Below are 21,240 nucleotides of genomic sequence, written 5' to 3'. Positions count from 1 at the left end.
AGGAGGTACTTGTGCATGGTGGGATGATGAAACCCACAAAAATTCTTGTGGATATATCGGAGTCAGTGACTGGAGTTGTGTTTGTGGATGGTGAGTTCCTCTGCCCCTATGAGTTTCTTTGAATTTGATTTATGTGTTTAATAGGAAACTTAGAGGGTGAGTCAAGGTTTTGATTAATGGGTTTGATATGAAACTTGGAGGGTGAGTCAAGGTTATGATTAACGGGTTTAATATGAAACTTAGTGGGTGAGTCAAGGTTATGATTAATGGGTTTGATATGATCTATTCAGGTATACAGATGCATGCATGCCTGCCTGAACCATTGGTGGTGCTTAATGTCATTTGGGCTCAACCGCAACCTGTTTCAGCACTATATGTGGCGTCCAAAAAAGATAAGATGAGAAGCAGGTTGATATACGTTACTGGTGAGATGGTAAATCTCTCTCTCATCATTTATTAAATGGCCGTCAAAATATGTGAATCGGGTTGGATTAGGTGTCAGATCATGATCATGCTCTGTTAATGTTTGAATGTAAACGGGTTTAAGTCAGAATGGGTCAATTTAAAAAAGGCATCATTTTGCCATTTGGTCAAATTGGATCTCAGACTTTCACATTCGGTGAGCATGCAACTATAACTCGTATTTTTTAGCCCTGATTGTTTTTTAGGGGAAGGTGGGTTTGGATCAGTGTATAGAGGGCATCCGACCCTCGTATTCTTGGCACTGAAGATTATATGCAAACTCTGGGGGTATGTGTGACAGTGAACAAATTGAGAAATTTTGTTATCTGAATTTTCATTTAATAATGTGAATCTGATAACTAACATTATAATTGCAGGTAAGTAGCGGGAGGTTGTCGGTTGGTATGACGTCGAAAACTTTACGGCTTCCAAAACAGGGTGAGATGCTTCTGTCTGTCCATGGTTCGCCGCTTGGTGTTTCATTTATTTTACTTATCTTTTTCGTCAGTACAGATAATTTCTGCTATGCTGTATTGCTTCACACTCCTGCAAAATGTTATTTGGTTTGTGTTTTGAGATACACTTTTCAGTTAATGTAAGATTATTAACCATCATTTGATAATTCATCTGCAGAGACAGAGGAAGAATGAGTTGTTGGCTGCAGGTTATATCTTTTTAAAGCCTCAAAAGGTTTATTTAGGGTCGCTTCTAAGGATACTGCTATAATAATATTCATCGTATTAAAAATGTATGTTGCGTGTTGTTTTTTTATGCTTGAGCTTTTCGCTTCAATTTATCATGCTATTTGCTTGCTTTTCATTACACTTGGCAAACGGGTCGGGTCATGGGTCAAAACGGGTTCGGGTCAAAATGGGTCAATTAAAAAGGGGTTGTTTTGGTTCGGGTCAAAACGGGTTCGGGTCGAAATGGGTTCGGGTCAGAACGGGTTTTGGGTCGGAGCAAGTTTCAGGTCGGGTTGGTTACAAATGTTTTTTTAAAGAGATTGTACATCAAGGGGCAATTTTGATAGGATTTGGGAACTGAAATCTATTTACACAGATATCATGTCATCTTTTTTGTTACAGTTGGTTCGTGTAGTGGTTTATTTGGTTCACCCTTTATTTGTCCAGTTAAATGATATACCGAACACCGCTCAAACAGCAGTTAATTTGGATTTGAATTCTGTAGGTGGGCATGAAACTAACAATCGTGCTTCTACACTTTATTCGTCTAGAAGACGAACTGAACTTCTTCGGCGGTCTTTATTGTCTTCCATTGATTCACAGGCTAGTAGTAGTGGAGGGCAAAACCGTAATCTTTTCTCTAGAATTCCACCACATGTGAATGCTTCAGCTTCACACGAAACTGGAATCCCGATTGTAAATACTATCACGGGTCATCATCATCATCGGGTAAGAACCTTAAATAGACAGGTTAATGGTGCTTTTGGTTTCCCGTATCTATCATCAACAACATTTTCTGGTGGAAGTGAAAGGAGAGGCAGACTTGTAGCAGAGGTATGTTTAATGATTTACAAAGTTATATAAATTATGATTTTATCTTTTTGTTATGCTGAAAACATGTGGTCTTTCTTCGATGCAGATGCACAACGTTTTGGATCGTATACGCAGGGGAGAGGGTCTGCGATTCGAGGATGTTATGCTTCTAAATCAATTTGTCTTTTATGGCTTGGTTGATATTCATGATCGGCACAGGGATATGCGGCTCGATATTGATAACATGTCTTATGAGGTAATGAAAATAACATTCTTTGTTCATTTTATTTATAATGATGCAATTATGAATAGAGATAATATAAATTTTAATATCTGTTCAGGAGCTGTAGCCGTTGGAAGAGCGGATTGGAAACGTGAATACTGGATTGACCAAAGAAAACATTTATAAACATTTGAAACAGAAAACATACGCGAGTGTAGCGGGTGAGACAGATGCCAAACCTTGCTGCATATGTCAGGTACGCGTATATTTCTTTTATTTGTATCTTGGCGAAAATGTTAGTTTGGTTTGTGTTGGTGTAAACTTTGATGGTTTAACAGGAAGAATACAAGAATGGAGATGATTTGGGAGCACTAGGTTGCGGGCATGAGTTCCACACGGGTTGCATCAAACAATGGCTGCTTTAGAAGAACGCATGTCCGGTCTGCAAGTCCGCGGCTTCAAAATGAGAGATTTAAGAGGAGGTTTTTGTTGAAGATAACAATTACTTCATCATACTGGATTGGATTAAGAATCATGAAGGTGGAGTTGGTAATGTTTATTCAGGCAAATAGTATTCTTCAAATATGAAGTATATTGGTATTCTTTTAATGCCAGTTATTTATGACTAAATAGTTATTAATGACTAAATAGTTAAGAGTTTGTTTACATATCTATACTGGATTTTATTCTCTAGGAATATAGAAGTTTTCATAATTATCTTTTGTCACTCTTGATTTTGTTCCATTTTTTAGGCTAATCGCTGTGGCGTGGCGCCCTCCACGTAGGCTGTCAAAGGCGCCAAACACCGCCCTATCCATAGGCTATTTAATTTGCCCAACCCAAAGAGTCATTGAAGTAGCTGTTTGGGTCCAAAAAAATGGCGACACCGTTATTGAGCCGTTAGTCAGATTGTGTTGTAATATTAAAATGCAATAAGTAAATATTTGTGTTAATAGATTCATTCACATTGTTAGTATATAATAAATCAACGTAACCCGTCCATCGGACGGGTATTAAACTAGTTGATTATAGATAAACCCTAGGTCAAAATTTCCACCTCTAAATTATATACAAATTCAAGACCAACTAAAATCTTTAGACATGCTTAATAATTTCAAGATGTTAATATAGTTTGTTGATGATGCATGCAGGACTTGCAGAAAAAAAAAGGTGAATAATGCGGCACAGAGTCACCCTTTGGTGGCTCACTTACATGCTTAATAATTTCAAGATGTTAATATAGAAAGTGTCGCTGTACATTGGTCTTGTGCCGCCATTGACTTCCGTTGGCCACCCTTCTGAACCACCTCCTGCGACACGGCGCAGGACCCTTTTGATCATCCTCCACCTTCAAAAGAGACAGATAGACTAGAAGATTGAAACGGGAGAGAGATTTGGAAGACGGAGAGAGATCCGAACCCGGCCAGTCTCCGGTGACCGGCCCTGCGCGTCCTTGCCTTAACCAAGGATGAAAGTTCGGCAGCCACCTCTCCGGAGGTGATGGGTTTAAAGGTGGTCTGTAGCAAGACGATGGTGGTTGATAGCAGCAACGGCCACCTCCAGAGGCGAGGCAGATGCCAGACGCCATGGTGAAAACTGCGTTGTTTTTCACGTCGATGGTGACGACAGAGTTGTTTTTCACTCCGGTGGTGGCGAGGTCGTGGAAACAAGGGATTATGGTTCGTAAATCCAACTAACCTTCATCTGCTAGCACCTAAACAGAACACATACTGACATACATTAGCTGACTAATTTTAACTTTGAAAATAAATAATCAGTAGCTGTGGAACAAGCAATAAGTGCTGGAATGTAAAAAAAAATCAAACCTTTGTAATTGCATCTATCAGTGTTGTTTTTCCATGATCAACATGTCCAATTGTTCCAACGTTAACATGAGGTTTCCTGACAAATATAAATAACAACACAAAAAATATCTAAACACAAATTTTATCCACATATCATGCTTGTTAAAAACAATATGGCAACACTTGGCCTATTTAACAAAACCTAATATTGCTGACCCGTTTGACCTGTTTAATCATGAAATACCTTTTGACCCGTTGAATAAAACTGACCCGTGTTATCCGTTTTATAAAACTGGTTGTCTGACTCATTTAATTAAACTAACTCATCTGACATAAATTGAAACCTAGAAGTTTCCACTTTTTTTCCAAATAATCTTTCGAAACAAAATTACTTAATACCTAATAGCTTATGTACATGCCATAGTTATCAAAGGCGTTAGGGGCACTAAGGCACATAGGCCTCGCCTGGGGCCTAGGCGCAAGGCGCAAAAAAAGCGAAGGCCTGAGAAAAGAAAAGCGCACAACAAAAAATAATTAAATTTTTTTTTTATAATAGATAATTAATACTATTCTTTAATTAAAATAAACTAAAGCTTTTATATAACATTTAATATCGTCTATTTAGTACAAAAAGTTATAAAATGCTAGTTTATTAGTGTAGAAAAGTAGTTTCGTTAGATAAAAATAGAAATCTTGCCAGAATTTAGAGAATTTTGCTGAAAACTCTTAAGAATCTAGGAATCATGCCGGAATCTGCGCATGAACCATCACCCGGAGAATTAAAGCGCAATTGCCTCGCCTCGCTAGGAAATTGGGCCTAGGCGCAAGAGGCGATGGCTTTTAACAACCATATGAAAAGAGGCTCACAACTAGAGGTGAGCTACTCGTTATCGGCTCGGTTAAAAGCTCGAATGAGCCAAGCTTTAACGAGCTCGAGCCTGAAATAGAACTCGGTTAGTTATCGAGCCCGAGCTCGAGCCTGAAATACAAAGCTCGTTTAGGCTCGCGAGCCTAAACGAGCCCAAACAAAATTTTATTTATTTTTATATAATATAATACTAATGATGATAACATTGGCGAGCTGAGCTCGAGCCGAGCTTTTGCTTGTTAGCGGTACTGAAGCGAGCTCGAGCTAAACTTTTAACTCGTTTGAGGTTGTTCTCAAAATACTCGAGCCGGGTCGAGCCGAGCTCGAGCTTTGGGTTTTACTCTCGAGCCGGGCTCGAGCTCAAATAAGTAGGCTCGAACTGAGCCGAGCTCGAGCTTTATAAAAACATGACGAGCCGAGCTCGGGCTTGGCCCGGCTCGTTTACACCCCTACTCATAACTCATGTTAGACAAATAAATTGATACATAAATAATAGATTATGATTGAAGCAGGGAGAGTATTAACAAGGTATACCACCATAACTTATGAGATAAATTATGTATACTAATACGAAACTTTGATGTTTACCCCTTCCATATGTGTAACATCAAGGTTAAGTGGGGGCGCACACATTATTGGATTTTCAGTATTGGTCATGATCTCCTGTAACATGTAAGAACAGAATACAAATTCAATACCACTAGTTAAAGACTTAAAAATATGGAAAGGGTGATTACTGAAGCAAAAAATAGATGATACCACCACCATTGATAAGGTTTGACGTTACTGCAATTTATGATTAAGGTATCTCTTGTGAAGTATATATGGTTCTCATTACTCAAATATTTTGAGAATAAAATTTACCCCTTTTTTGAACGGCCAACGAATCGAATGCATTAATCACCAAAAGTAAGCCAGAAAGAAGCTAACTTACAAAGTAACACCACATCAACACAGGCCAAAACAAAACGACCACAACAGCAAAGAGAAAGCCTACAGCCTTCAAAAAAAAAAAAAAAGATAAATTAAAACCACACCATTTCTCCCAAGATAGCCCAACAACCTTACATCTATTTCTTGAAGATTATTAATGTCCATAAAGATTATCAAAATTGGCTAAAAATGAATACAGACTCCAAGATTTCATCCAGATTCACTTTATACAATAAAAAACCCTAGGTTACCGTACTGAAAATTAAACAAATTGAGATCAAATCTTTGCCTAATTAGCAAATCACAAGTTGTAATTAAACTTGGATTTTTCCTAGCAAACACCACCAATACTGAAATAAACAATTGAAACTTAAACAATAATAAAGTGGAGTTGTCAAATTAAAGAAATTAACACAGAAAATCTAATAAATTTGTTCTATTTAGCATTTAGTCATCCATATCGCTTAAAAATTCTGACACACACATAATACATAATCTATAACCATATATTTGCAAACATCACCATTAAACCAGTAGGTTTTGTGGAAGATTGGAGAAGCGTACCAATTTCACCGCCGACGATGAGGGAAGGAGAGTCTGATTCCGAACGATGAGATTAGCATACGCGTATACCTCTTTCACCACCGGCGATGCAATGCGAGAGAGATGGAACAAATTTTAGGTGGTGGGAAATAATTTTTGGGGAAAATTTTATTAAAAGTTGTCAAAGGAGGGAAATAGTTATAGGTGTAAGTAAACTCTTGTGAGTCACTCGAGTTTAACTCAAAAGAACTTGTACGATTCGAGCTTAAATAAGCTCGACCATGAGACTGAGCCTAGATTGAGCTAGCTCGCGAGTCTACTATTTATTTCATTTTTATTTATAAAATTAACGAAATAGAAAATATACAAACAAATATTGTTTGACATACAAAATTTGTAAAAAAATAATTATAACTAAAATAACTAAATTAATAAAATTGATCCGAGTTCGAGCCTGTAAAAGTACCCATGAGCTAAGCTCGAGCTCAAGCTACGCTCGGATCGTCCCTTGAAAGAGTGAATATAAAAAGTAGTGGTTGCTTATTGAGTGGCATACTCAAAGTGCCATTAAAAACCTAAACTAATAACATAAAACTTAAATGCCACTAAAAGTGTGTACTAAGCAAATGTGGCATACACAAAATGCCACTAAAACCCTATATTAATGGCACAAAAGCAAAGTGTCACTAAAAGTGTGTACTAAGCAAATGTGGTATACGCAAAAAGCCACTAAAACCCTATATTAATGGCACAAAAGCAATGTGCCACTAAAAGCGTGTGCCACTAAATGGCATTTTTTTTGTAGTGACTGTCTCACTAGGACCCGAAATGGCCTTTTTCAAAAGAGAAACATGAAAAACCGGATGTATTTTGGAAGTGGCAGGCAATAGCAGTTTGTAAGCCACTGGACCCAACTTTTCCACTATCTGAAATGGTCCAAAGAATTTTGTTGCCAACTTTTGATGAATACGGCTAGCAACAGACAACTGACGGTAAGGTTTCAATTTAACATAAACCCATTCTCCCACCGAAAACTGGACGTCCCGTCTTTTCTTGTCCGCGTGTAACTTCATAGCACCCTGGGCATTAGATAAATGAACTTTCAGTTGCTTTAGGGCCTCGTCACGGTCCTGAAGGTCTCTCGCGACCGAATCCACCCGAATTTCACCCGGAATGAACTGAAACACCGAAGGGGGACGTCGGCCATAGACGGTTTCGAAGGGGGTAACACCCGTAGAGGAATGAAAAGTGGAGTTGTACCAATACTCGGCCCATGGTAACCAAACAGACCAGGTCTTGGGCTGATCAACAGCAAAACATCGTAAATAGGATTCCAAACACCGATTAATTACCTCCGTTTGACCGTCGGATTCTGGATGGTAGGCTGAACTCAGTTGTAATTTAGTACCCATGGAGCGAAATATTTCTTGCCAAAACTTGCTTAAAAACAAGGGATCCCGATCACTTACAATGGATTTTGGAATTCCATGGTGACGAATAACCTCTTTAACAAAAATCTCAGCCACGGTTTTTGCGGTGTACGGGTGTTTTAATAAAATGAAACGAGCATATTTCGATAAACGGTCCACCACCACCAAGACCACCGTAAATCCCTTCGAAGGAGGCAGCCCCACGATAAAATCCATCGACACGTCTTCCCAAATAGCTTCAGGAATTGCTAAAGGTTGTAAAAGACCCCCTGGCAGTACCGAACTTGCCTTACAACGCTGACAAATATTGCATTCCCGAATAAACTGTTTAACCGTAGCTGTCATACCTGCCCAATATACATTAGCCGCCAGTCTCCGATATGTTCGGTAGAACCCCGAATGTCCACCCGCAGCGGTGACATGGAATTGGTGTAATAAAGCAGGAATAAATTTAGAGTGGCGCGAAATAACCAAACGGTCCTGGTAAAACAGAACATCATTCTTGATTGAATACCCAAGATACTTTTCAGGCGTCACTTTGAGTTTTGCCATTAAGGTCTGAATATCAGAAGCTTGTTTGGCCTCCTCAATAAGCAAAGCACCGTGTAGCCAAATAGGAGCAGAAACTGCCTGTAAAAACTGACCAGAATCAGCACGACGGGACAGGGCATCTGCTGCCCGGTTCTCCCGACCGGGTTTGTATTGGATGTCGAAATCATAACCCAAGAGTTTAACCACCCAATTCTGTTGATCGTAAGTAGAAACACGCTGTTGTAATAAAAATTTCAAACTCTTTTGATCCGTACACACCGTGAACTTGGAACCCAACAAATAAGGCCGCCAATGTTGGACCGCCAAGACTAAAGCCATTAATTCCCGTTCATAAGCCGATTTTGATAAATTGCGATCGCTTAACGCTTTGCTAAAATAGGCAATAGGTTTATTGAGCTGCATAAGAACCGCACCAATCCCATAACCCGAGGCATCACATTCCACAACAAACGGAAGAGAAAAGTCGGGTAAAGATAATACCGGAGCTGAAGTTAAGGCCTGTTTCAGTTTCTCAAAGGCTGCTTGAGCCACCGGGGTCCAACTAAAAGCATCTTTCTTTGTGAGATCAGTTAACGGACGGGCAATACTTCCATAATCTTTAACGAATTTACGATAATATCCGGTCAAACCTAAAAATCCACGGAGAGCTTTCAACGTTGTGGGGGTCGGCCAATCAACAACCGATGCCACTTTTGCTGGATCCATAGTGACCCCTTGACCAGAGATTATATGACCCAAGTAATCAATCGACCGTTGACCCATACTACACTTGCCCGGATTAGCTTTGAAACTATGAAATAATAAAATGTCAAAAACCTCCTTTAAATCAGCCAAGTGAGTCTCCCAAGTAGGACTGTGGATCAAGATATCATCAAAAAATATGACAACTTTGTGACGTAGAAGAGGCCGGAAAATATCATTCATCACCGCTTGAAAGGTAGCCGGGGCGTTCATAAGGCCGAACGGCATGACCAAGTACTCATAGTGTCCATCGTGAGTACGAAAAGCGGTCATCTCAATGCTATCAGGACACATACGAATCTGATTATAACCTGCCTTGAGGTCCAATTTAGAGAAGAAGGTGGAACCATGTAATTCATCAAGCAATTCATCGATCACCGGGATCGGATACTTATTAGGAATTGTGGCGTTGTTTAGGGCGCGATAATCAACACACATGCGCCATGAGTCATCTTTTTTTCGAACCAATATGACCGGACTTGAAAAAGCACTCGTACTCGGTCTAATCAGCCCCATATTTAACAACTCCTGAACCTGACGTTCGATTTCTGTCTTTTGAACGTGAGGGTAACGATAAGGGCGGACACATATGGGAGCAGAACTGGACAACCGAATGCTGTGATCATGAGTACGGCTTGGAGGAAGAGACGAGGGTGGTTGAAAAATCTCTTCGAACTGCTGCAATAAGGAAGTCAAAGTGGTTTGTTGTTGAGTGGTTAACATGGGTGAAATTGAGGGAAGTGAAGTGTCTACCGACGAAGTAACCGTAATTCCATCCATTGATAACCATTGATGCAAGGCTGAAAAGGAAGATTGACCAGAATGAACTCCGTGTAACTGCACTGACACTCCCTGATGTATAAATCGCATCCAAGAATGTTGCCAGTCATGGACCACCTCACCCAAGGACTTTAACCATTCTAGACCCAGAATAAAATCCAAAGACCCGGTATCGAACACCAACGCATTCACCGAAAACGAACAAGGACCAATAATAATCGGCAAAGCAACACATCTTTCATAAACAGAAACGAAATGCCCATCACCAAGTTTAATATTTATACCTCTGAATTTCGACGAAGATAAACCCATAGCCGACACTAAACGTTGTGAAATGAAATTATGAGACGCCCCACTGTCAACCAGCATAGAGATTGGAAAACCCATCAACATACCCTCCAATTTCATAGTAGTAGACGGTGCTTGGGCAGCCACCGTTCCAGCAAACTCCAAGGGATTACAAGTACCCACCGTGCAATCCGAATCGGTCTCGTGTGTAGGAGAAGTATCCTGTAGTAAGGCGCATTGTTCTCCAATGGGAAAATCATCTTCATCATCTCCCAAGAGCAAGACGCGTAACCGACCCTCAGGACACTTATGAGTTGGTCCATATTGTTGACCACAACGAAAACAGAGTCCCTTCTTACGCCGGTCCTCCCACTCGGTTCGAGAGAGAGAACGGATACCTCTATCACGGGGAGATGACTGACCCATATCGGCCACTGGAGAAGATGATTTAGGGTATCCCAAGAAACGGGGGGAGTCCAATTTGGGAGTCACGTTCTTATCACTGGGTCTGGTAACAAAATTGGATCTAGAATCTGAACGGCCCATACCCGACGGCCCTTCTTTTGGCCCAAACGATGGAAGCCTATTAGGGTTTAGATAACGGAAACGGCCCAAAGCCTCCTGACCCGAGTCTGGTCGAAGCATCAGTTCGACGTCTGATGTGTGTAAAATGCAACATATAAAACACATCAATTAAGGCATAAAACTAACCCTTTTTAAGTACTAATGTTGGAAAAAGAGTGTTTTTGTCTTCCTTTTGTATTTTCAGGATGAAATGAGCTCAAAATCACAAAAGAAGCAAAAAGACCACTAATTCTACCATAAATACAAGAAAAGGAACAAAAGTGGACTGCCCGGACCCTCAACGGCACCTCCCAAGGCAAAAAGAAGGAAACAGAGTCTGAACACGCCCCGTGTCCAGCGAACACGGGGGCGCGCCCAGGAAGCAGCAGAAAAGACAAACCAGTAGAAGCTTCCATTGCCCACCACGGGGCCGTGTCCAGCTAGCACGGGGGCGTGGTGAAAGTACAGCAGGCGCATTAATTGTAATTCGCAATTACAATTAATGAAGAGAGAGAGTGTCAGGCGGGCACGGGGCCGTGTCCAGCCTTCTGCTCAGCCTATAAATAGAGGAGCTTGGCTTCATTCTCTCTCATCCCTTGGCACACCACCTCTCTCACACCTCATCCACCACCCACCACCACCATAACACCATCATCCACCACCATCATCCATTGTCCATCGTAGAGTGTGTGAGTCGTCTCGGGATCCAAGATTGATCGTAAGAGTTCTTGAAAATCAAGGCCATGTTTGCCTAAGTCTCTTACATCACTTGGTGAAGACAAGTGTTTAGTATAATACTTTTTATTTTTAATCTTTTGCACTTTTTATTTGGTTTTGTATTAATGACTTTAATAACTAGTTACTTATGTTGAAGGTGATCTTTCCTTATCGTTTGTCCGTGGTGTCTTGGCGTTATTTTACTGTCTATATAAAATAAAAGATTTTCACCATTCATATCTCCACGGTCTATATGGAGGTATGTTGGCTACCTGGTCGGGGGTTAAGGGAACGGTTTGGTAAGGGTCTTGCCCTTGTTCAGCGTTTAGAGGTCCTGCTTGGGACCTGGGTCAAATTTAGTAGGATCTCCTTCAATGCCCATAGGTATTGGATGGCGGGGATCCAAACTCTTTGACCCCCTCATAAGTTAACTACTATTAATACTATAACCCGGCTATTTAGGATTGTATCCCTGCTGACTCAGACTACTTAGCCGAGGGTAACGTCACCGCCAAAAGCGGGGCCTACCATAATTTGCATTAATAACTTAATTCATTATCTTTCAATAATCCGACCCTTTAGGATTGTATCCTTGCTGACTCAAACTACTGGGTTGAGGGTAACGTCGCCTTCAAAAGAGGGGCCTACTACAATAACTAAGATAATCTCTTAAACAAGTGCAAAAGTGCGAAAATAATCAAAGGTTATACTAATACACGTGTCGGAACCAAGTGATTCATCTTGTCTATCTGTTTTTATTTTATTTTTATTTTCAGCATTTAGTTAGTTTTTATTTTTCTTAGTTAAAACATTTTTCTAACCTTTTTGATTTGATTAGACGTTGAGGATAAACCGGTATTAAAAGCTCTTGTGTCCTTGGACGACCTCGGTATCTTACCAACACTATACTACGTCCACGATGGGTGCACTTGCCCATATGTGTGTTTAGTGTTAGTAAATATCGTGTTTTATAAATTTAAAACTTGGCTAAAAGTGTAAAAAGGGCTTAAATATATATCTAAAAACATATATACACTAACACGCATCAAGTTTTTGGCGCCGTTGCCGGGGACACAAGGATTTTAAGAAAGTTAGGAATCAACGGCCTAATCATATTTTTATTTTTCTTTAATTTTTTTAGGATTTTTTTTAGATTTTTAGCTTCTGCAGAGCTCAACACGGGGCCGTGCTTGCTGAACACGCCCCGTGCTCAATCATTGGAACTGGCAATCCTGTTTTAAATCAGACAGTAGGCTGAACACGGGGCCGTGTCCACTCAACACGCCCCCGTGCCCAAGATTCAGTTGCTGAAAACAGAACCGTTAGAGCCCGGCGGTTGGTAATTTCTGATACAAATATGGGTGATAGTAATTCTTTTTACTTTCGGCACTCTTATGGTTTGTGGTGTCGAATATGTGGAGGCGAACATGAGGAATTAAAATGTTTCTTCCTCACTTATAGGCCCCACTATATAGACCCACCGATTCCTTGTAACCTTAAGAGGGGCGAAAGTAAAAATAAGCACTATTTCTCCCTCGAATGCGCCCAGCCAGATATTCTAGGAGAAATGCTCCTTGACGAGCTATTTCAACTAGAAGAACTACTTCTTAATTGGTCAAAAGAACTTAGGAAGGATTTTTTAGATCCATCCCAAGATGATAACCATGAGGAAATGTTGGAACCGCATTCCGACAACCTCGTTGCTCCCGAAAATACCTTTTTACCTAGACAAGACGCGGACGATAGTCGTCCCTGTGCCGATTGTTCCGTGAAGAACTCCCCATCGACTTCGTTCGGTGCATACATAGACCTGAGCGATTCGGCATACACCTTCTTTAACGAGAGCCCGGGAAAGGGTTGGACTTGTCCACCTAGAATGAAAATAGGAATTACCCTCACCGATAACCTCTTGCGTTCTCGCCTTAGTATAGGACAATTAAGGTATCTTAGGCACTATGGGGTTGTTCCAACAAGTCAAGAGCCACCCGATATAGATTAAATCCTTAGTAAAGACAAAACTTCATAAGACAGCTTTCCGACACGGGGCCGTGCTCGGCCCACACGCCCCCGTGTCCACCAAAAGATTCCCTTCTGATCAGAACGTCAGAATACGGACAAACTGTGTCAGAATTTTATCTGCACACGGGGCCGTGTCCAGCGGACACGGGGCCGTGTCCAGCAGGCTGTCGTTTTCTATAAATGCAGCCAAAAATCCTGCACATTTGGACCAACTTGGGGACAGAGATTTGAAGGAATCTTCTCTCAAACAATCCTAGGTAAGTCTAAAAGAAGTTTCCAACAACCCATCTTGTCCTTTCCTCTTCTAGACATTTCCTTCTTCTTCATCTTTCTTGAAGAACTACCATGAGAAGTTTGAATTTTCAATCTTTGTGGTAGGGAGCAATGAGTTTTGATCATAGAATCTTGGTGAAAACATGTTATTTAACATTGTTTAAAGTTATTTACTGTCAAAAAGCTTGCATGAACTCAAAAAGTAACTTAAAAACCCAAGATTCCTTGCTCCAAAATTCTGCAGAAAGATGAACACGGGGCCGTGCTCAGTGAGCACGGGGCCGTGCCCAGAAACTGTTTCGTCCTATAAACTATTTTTGGTTTATTTTTCGTAGAATGGCGAGTGAGAACAGCGAAACATCATCCGTTCATTCCTCAAACAGCCGAAGGGGAAGGAGGCCCTCCGTTGAAGCTACACTTGTGCACTACGTGATAGCACTAAGGGAAGCTCTCGACGAAATGACGTCAGTGGAGGAGGTCCTTATTGACCGTATTAACGATCTTACAATGGGACTTGAAAGCAGCTTCCAAGAAATTAACCTTTTGCACCAAAGGTTAAACATTTTGGTAGCACCCCCTATGGAACCAGTCCTTCCACAACAAGACTGGAACTTGGCACTCGGTGTTAACAACCCTACCGGGTGGGGAGACTTTCTCGCAGAACCTCCTATGGAAAACCCACAAGAGGTCCCAGCGGAAGTTGAAACTCCTCAAACCAATGCAAATGAGCCCTCTTTTCTCCTTCCAAGGGAGGTAGAGGAGTGGCTTGCCGACATATGAGGAGAACTGTACCCGAAAGGAGGAGCTCTACAAAGCCTTATCTAACCAAGACTAATATCTTCTTGGAAATTTTGCTAAATTAAAATAAAAACATAGGGCTAGAACTCCATTAGTCTAATATCTATGTAGTTTTTATCTTAGTGTAATGTGTCTCTATGATTTGCAATGTTATGATGGTTTTTATGATTGATGGTTGTTTTGAGAATAAAACACACTCATGGTGGTAATGGATGAAAAAAGGAACGAGAAAAATGGACCCATGCATGAAGAACAGAGCAACCCGACAAAAATCTCCATCACAGAAGGCTCAACACGGGCCGTGCCCAACCAACACGGCCCCGTGCTGAACCCCTGCAGAAAAATCACCCAGTTCAGGTAACTGGACACGGGCCGTGTTCAGCGGACACGCCCCCGTGTCCAGGCTTCTGTTTCAATTCTGAAATTTTTGTTACTGGCACTTGACCACGGGGCCGTGCCCAGTGAACACGGGGCCGTGTCCAGAGTGCCAGTAACATAAATATTTGCTTTTTAACACACTTTTATACATTTTAATCACCCAAAAATATTGTTTTTGGACACATTGAGGACAATGTGTAATTTAAGTGTGGGGGGATGCTAAAACCTTGAAATTTTGCAAAATCCTAAACACAAGCCTTACACAAAACTCTATTGGAACCGCTAAACACCCCAAATTTTTTCAAAAAACTTTTTCATTTTATTTATTTACTTGTCTTAGTTTAAGTTGGGAAGAACAAGTTCTAAAAAGGTTATATTTTTACAAGTTTACAACCGATAGCGTCGTGATAAAAAAGGAACCAACATAAGAAAATTATGAAACGGCATAACAAATCTAGTTTAAAATTCGATTATATATGCTTGGTCACATTAAAAACCCATTCCCACAAAAGTGAGTTTTGAGCCTTTATTGAGCATAAAAATACACATATTTAGATTAAATGCTCATTTTTCGTTTCTTGTGTGAATAGCCGCTCGGTCCTTACAAATCTAGAACTTGCCACGACGATACATTCCCGGTCCTTACCAACTTAAACCCAAGTAAGTAAATGATGGAGGCATTAGGACTAACCATTTTTCTTTCAAAACCATTATTTTTCATTTTTTTTTACCTACCCAAAATCCCCCTAGATAGCCCCTTTGAGCCTAAACCTTTCATTTCATTACCCCAAAAACCATTTTTACCCACCAAAAACCTTTTTCATTTTTTCCCCTTTATTTTAGTAACAAGCTCGGTTTTTCGTCAACTTGCCCTTTCAAGTGACATGAAAAAAAAAAAAAAAAAAAAAAAAGATGATGAAGTCAAAAACAAACAAAAGCTACAAAAGCTTGTTTGAAGAAATACTTCAAAAATAATAAGTCACTAAAAACAAGGTATTCTACGAAAACCGACTCTTGTTACGATTTTCGCCCTTTTTACTAACCACTAACCAACCACCCACCTTTAAACCCAAGCCTTCACCCCAAAAGTCCTCTTGATATTTACAAAGGTAAAAAGTTAAAAAAGAGGAGGATTGATTGCTTGGCAAGCCTATGGAAGATGTAAGTTCCGGGCCGCTCTCGAGTGATTCACTTAAATATACACCTTCGGCCGAGTGTTGAGTGATCTCCCGTGAGGTATGTGAACTTGTATATAAATGGAATTTTAATAAGGGATGTTATGCCCAAATAAGTAGTTTATCTTGTGAAAAGTTCAAAATAAATCATAACGAATAGGATTGTAAATAAATAAAAATAAAGCCTATAAAAACCTTGGATTCCCGACACTCTAGGACAAGCTAAAAAACTTCTCTTCTACCTATTCCATTTGGGAGTGTAAGCCACATTTAAAGAGTTTTGCTTGAGGACAAGCAAAAGTTCAAGTGTGGGGGTATTTGATGTGTGTAAAATGCAACATATAAAACACATCAATTAAGGCATAAAACTAACCCTTTTTAAGTACTAATGTTGGAAAAAGAGTGTTTTTGTCTTCCTTTTGTATTTTCAGGATGAAATGAGCTCAAAATCACAAAAGAAGCAAAAAGACCACTAATTCTACCATAAATACAAGAAAAGGAACAAAAGTGGACTGCCCGGACCCTCAACGGCACCTCCCAAGGCAAAAAGAAGGAAACAGAGTCTGAACACGCACCGTGTCCAGCGAACACGGGGGCGTGCCCAGGAAGCAGCAGAAAAGACAAACCAGTAGAAGCTTCCATTGCCCACCACGGGGCCGTGTCCAGCTAGCACGGGGGCGTGGTGAAAGTACAGCAGGCGCATTAATTGTAATTCGCAATTACAATTAATGAAGAGAGAGAGTGTCAGGCGGGCACGGGGCCGTGTCCAGCGGACACGGGGCCGTGTCCAGCCTTCTGTTCAGCCTATAAATAGAGGAGCTTGGCTTCATTCTCTCTCATCCCTTGGCACACCACCTCTCTCACACCTCATCCACCACCCACCACCACCATAACACCATCATCCACCACCATCATCCATTGTCCATCGTAGAGTGTGTGAGTCGTCTCGGGATCCAAGATTGATCGTAAGAGTTCTTGAAAATCAAGGCCATGTTTGCCTAAGTCTCTTACATCACTTGGTGAAGACAAGTGTTTAGTATAATACTTTTTATTTTTAATCTTTTGCACTTTTTATTTGGTTTTGTATTAATGACTTTAATAACTAGTTACTTATGTTGAAGGTGATCTTTCCTTATCGTTTGTTCGTGGTGTCTTGGCGTTATTTTACTGTCTATATAAAATAAAAGATTTTCACCATTCATATCTCCACGGTCTATATGGAGGTATGTTGGCTACCTGGTCGGGGGTTAAGGGAACGGTTTGGTAAGGGTCTTGCCCTTGTTCAGCGTTTAGAGGTCCTGCTTGGGACCTGGGTCAAATTTAGTAGGATCTCCTTCAATGCCCATAGGTATTGGATGGCGGGGATCCAAACTCTTTGACCCCCTCATAAGTTAACTACTATTAATACTATAACCCGGCTATTTAGGACTGTATCCCTGCTGACTCAGACTACTTAGCCGAGGGTAACGTCACCGCCAAAAGCGGGGCCTACCATAATTTGCATTAATAACTTAATTCATTATCTTTCAATAATCCGACCCTTTAGGATTGTATCCTTGCTGACTCAAACTACTGGGTTGAGGGTAACGTCGCCTTCAAAAGAGGGGCCTACTACAATAACTAAGATAATCTCTTAAACAAGTGCAAAAGTGCGAAAATAATCAAAGGTTATACTAATACACGTGTCGGAACCAAGTGATTCATCTTGTCTATCTGTTTTTATTTTATTTTTATTTTCAGCATTTAGTTAGTTTTTATTTTTCTTAGTTAAAACATTTTTCTAACCTTTTTGATTTGATTAGACGTTGAGGATAAACCGGTATTAAAAGCTCTTGTGTCCTTGGACGACCTCGGTATCTTACCAATACTATACTACGTCCACGATGGGTGCACTTGCCCATATGTGTGTTTAGTGTTAGTAAATATCGTGTTTTATAAATTTAAAACTTGGCTAAAAGTGTAAAAAGGGCTTAAATATATATCTAAAAACATATATACACTAACACGCATCAACGTCCTTCGCTAAGTACATCGCGTCCAGACGAGAATGAGGACGATGAAGACGGACCCACTTCTTCACATCGTCTTTTAAACCTGCCACAAAGTAACCTATCGTCTGTGATTCCGGTAGTCGGGGAACAAGGGAGAGAAGGTACTCAAAATCATCAATGTAATCATAGATTGAGTCCCCCTGTTTAATCGTCGCCAACTGTTCATACGGGTTCTGGATTTCTAATCCACTGAACCTCTGAAGCAATTCCGATTGAAAATCCGGCCACGAGATGGTCGGATGCACCTGAGTAATTATGGTGAACCAGTGTTGTGCAACCCCAACCATACTCAAGCGAGCCAAACGTAATCGACCTTCATCAGGTGTATTGTTCAAATCGAAATATAGATCTGCTTTTTGAATCCATCCTTGCGGATCAAAACCAGAAAATTCAGGAAGTTTTACCTTCTTAACCGCCCAAGGAAGTGATGTTGATGAATCGGACGGTCCCAAACTAGATCCGGCACCAACAACGGCGGAGCCACCACCGGAAACTCCTGAATCCGGCGAACCGGACCCCACTTTCTTATCCTGCTTCGCCATCCACGTCAAAACCACCTTCCTAAACTCGCCGGACTCTGCTCGTTCCATCTCCAGAGACTGTAGCGAACTACCCATCGCCTGTAACGACCCACGAATGTCAGTCACATCTGACTGTAACTGTTTGATTTGAGAATCCTGAGCATCTAATCTGGAGTTTGTACGAGTTTCCATGTTGAAGGTCACCGGAAAACGAAGAAACAGGTCACCGGAAAACAAATTAACGGCAGGTCAAAGGTAGGTCGGACCAATGATGAGTATCAGACTCAAACAAGAGCAGTTAATCGGTTTGTAATGGAAATAGGTTTGAGAATTAATGAACAATGAACTGAAAATAATAAGAGCAACAGTGAGAAGGATGGGAATTTGATTGAATACGTAAGAGAATTACAAAAGAAAGATTGAAAAGGACCACTAACAATCCAGGGATATTCCCTCTCTCATTGCATGATGCAAGAGCCACTAATGTCTAACAAAATTCATAACTAACTCACATGATTATTCCCATCCTATTAATACTAACGTGTGCCCCTCTAGCCACTTTGCGTTTTACCCCTTCTTGAATAGACAATTAACTCTTTTGGACCTTCACGATTCTTATCAGTGTGTGTGATTGATGAACAATAGATAGAAACGGGAGATTCAAAGTTCAAACCTGCAAGCAAACGAACTAACGAAGAACACGTGAAGAAGCCACTAGGTTTCATATTATATTGGTTTAACAGTTATTAACTTTATAAAACACAAGACTTGGGCCTATGTTTCAATTCTTTTATTTGGTTGGGCTTAATTAATTATGACCCCTCACTATCAGGCTTTTACTTGGTTGGGCCTAATGGTTCGTTATATATATTGGAAAATCAGGCCTTTAATCGAACACACAAGCACGATATTGAGCAAACTTGTTCCACTCACACCAATACAATAACCCTAACAATCTATTTATACTAAACTCGTTCTAGTTCTAACCCTACTAAAACACTATTAATATAAATAAATAAACCAACTACAGAAACCTATCTAATTTAAACTAACAATTATCAGACTCGATAAATAATTCATCAAGAATTATCTATAACCCGTCATGATCTTGATCTCCTCAATTCAAGATTATCATTTTCAATATATGTGTTGTATGATCCACGGTTTTCTATTTAAAATTGATTTTACATGATAACGAATTTATGTCTTGATGAATATCACATATTTATTGAGGAATATTTACATGAAACGGTGTTGTATATTTGATTATTGATGGGAAAAGTATCCCAAGTACCTTATAATTTAAAATAAATGATAACAATAAACTTATAAACATATAACATGATGGACTAATTTTGACCATGATTTAGGTAACAGTGGTAGACTGGTAGTGGTTGTAGCTTAAGAAATCTTCAGGTGTTTGTTTTGAGAGAAATTCTTTGGTTCCGGTAACGAATGATACAGCATGGTTTCTACACAAGCCAATATTGATACCACATGGTTCTTACACAGGCCAATATTGATATTGTAGGTCCCGATACGGATTGTCGGACTATGATGATTTCTTGTTTCGGATGCCGTAACGAGTGCGGAATCAACGTTACAACACAAACCGAGCGAGAGAATGTTTTACACAATAAAGATTCAATGATTAACTGTGTATTCGATTCTACCGAGTTTCGGTACAATATTCGCACATACAAAGCAAAATATGCTTCACGTAAAGTTACATTCACTGTATTGTTGGGACCCGTAAGTTTACCCACGAGTCTTCATGATCACTAAATTATAAAAAAAAATTAAAAATAAAGAATGAAGATGCTAAAAGTTCTCATTTTTATAATACTCCTCATACGTTAGAAACTCAGGCATATTTTATTAACTAGCTTCAACTGCATCTAGGATCTAAAGTGAAAAGAAAATCGGGACACCTGGCAGCGTTGCACCCGCATCGGCAATGAACACATTGCCGCTTACGGACGCAGACACGAGTCATGAATTGGATACCTGACTAGTCTGGTTGAGGCTGGATTAAAGGAACAGTTTTTTTAACCACCACTCTGTTAACAGCCCCGGATTAATCGAGTTTACCCTGATGTTGTACATACCCAATTCCATAGCCATTGCCTATTCAAATCGTTAGATCTTTGAAATACAAAAATAAAATAAAATAATAAAACACAAATGGTGTTTTGGAATCTTGAAGATTACCTTGGTCAATGTATTAACACGTGGCTTTACGTAATGGTTTACATTGAATGTGTAATCACGTATCTTGTAAAAAAATTTAAAAAAACTATAGCAATATTCTGCTCGAATTAAAGAGAATGAAATGCTCGTTAATACGGTGTAATTTTTATAAAAAAAAAAAATATAAACGTATGCAAAGGTTGTAGCCGTCTGAAAATCAAGAGGGAAACTAGTTCAAGGGAGAAAGTATCATCATACTCTTCCCTTCTTAAATTGAGAAAGACACGAGCAGGCACGGCCGTGATTCTCCCCTAAATTTTGTATGAAATTTCTCACTTGTACATGATCTCTTATCTCTATTATTAATGTTGATTTTAATCGTATTTTGTTTTTCACTTATGAGTTTAAAAATACGATACTATATAAAATTTTA

The 21,240-nt window shown here is 40.0% G+C and overlaps 1 pseudogene; it reads left to right on the top strand.

The window, feature by feature from the left end:
- The first annotated feature begins 26 nt into the window (after nt 1-26).
- Nucleotides 27-2,898, top strand: LOC110943797 (annotated as a pseudogene).
- The last annotated feature ends 18,342 nt before the right edge of the window (nt 2,899-21,240 follow it).

Source organism: Helianthus annuus, chromosome 5 (genome assembly GCF_002127325.2).
Source record: "Helianthus annuus cultivar XRQ/B chromosome 5, HanXRQr2.0-SUNRISE, whole genome shotgun sequence".
Taxonomy (NCBI): Eukaryota; Viridiplantae; Streptophyta; class Magnoliopsida; order Asterales; family Asteraceae; genus Helianthus; species Helianthus annuus.
The sequence above is the reverse complement of the archived record's forward strand: the minus strand, read 5'-3'. Positions and strand labels throughout refer to the sequence as shown.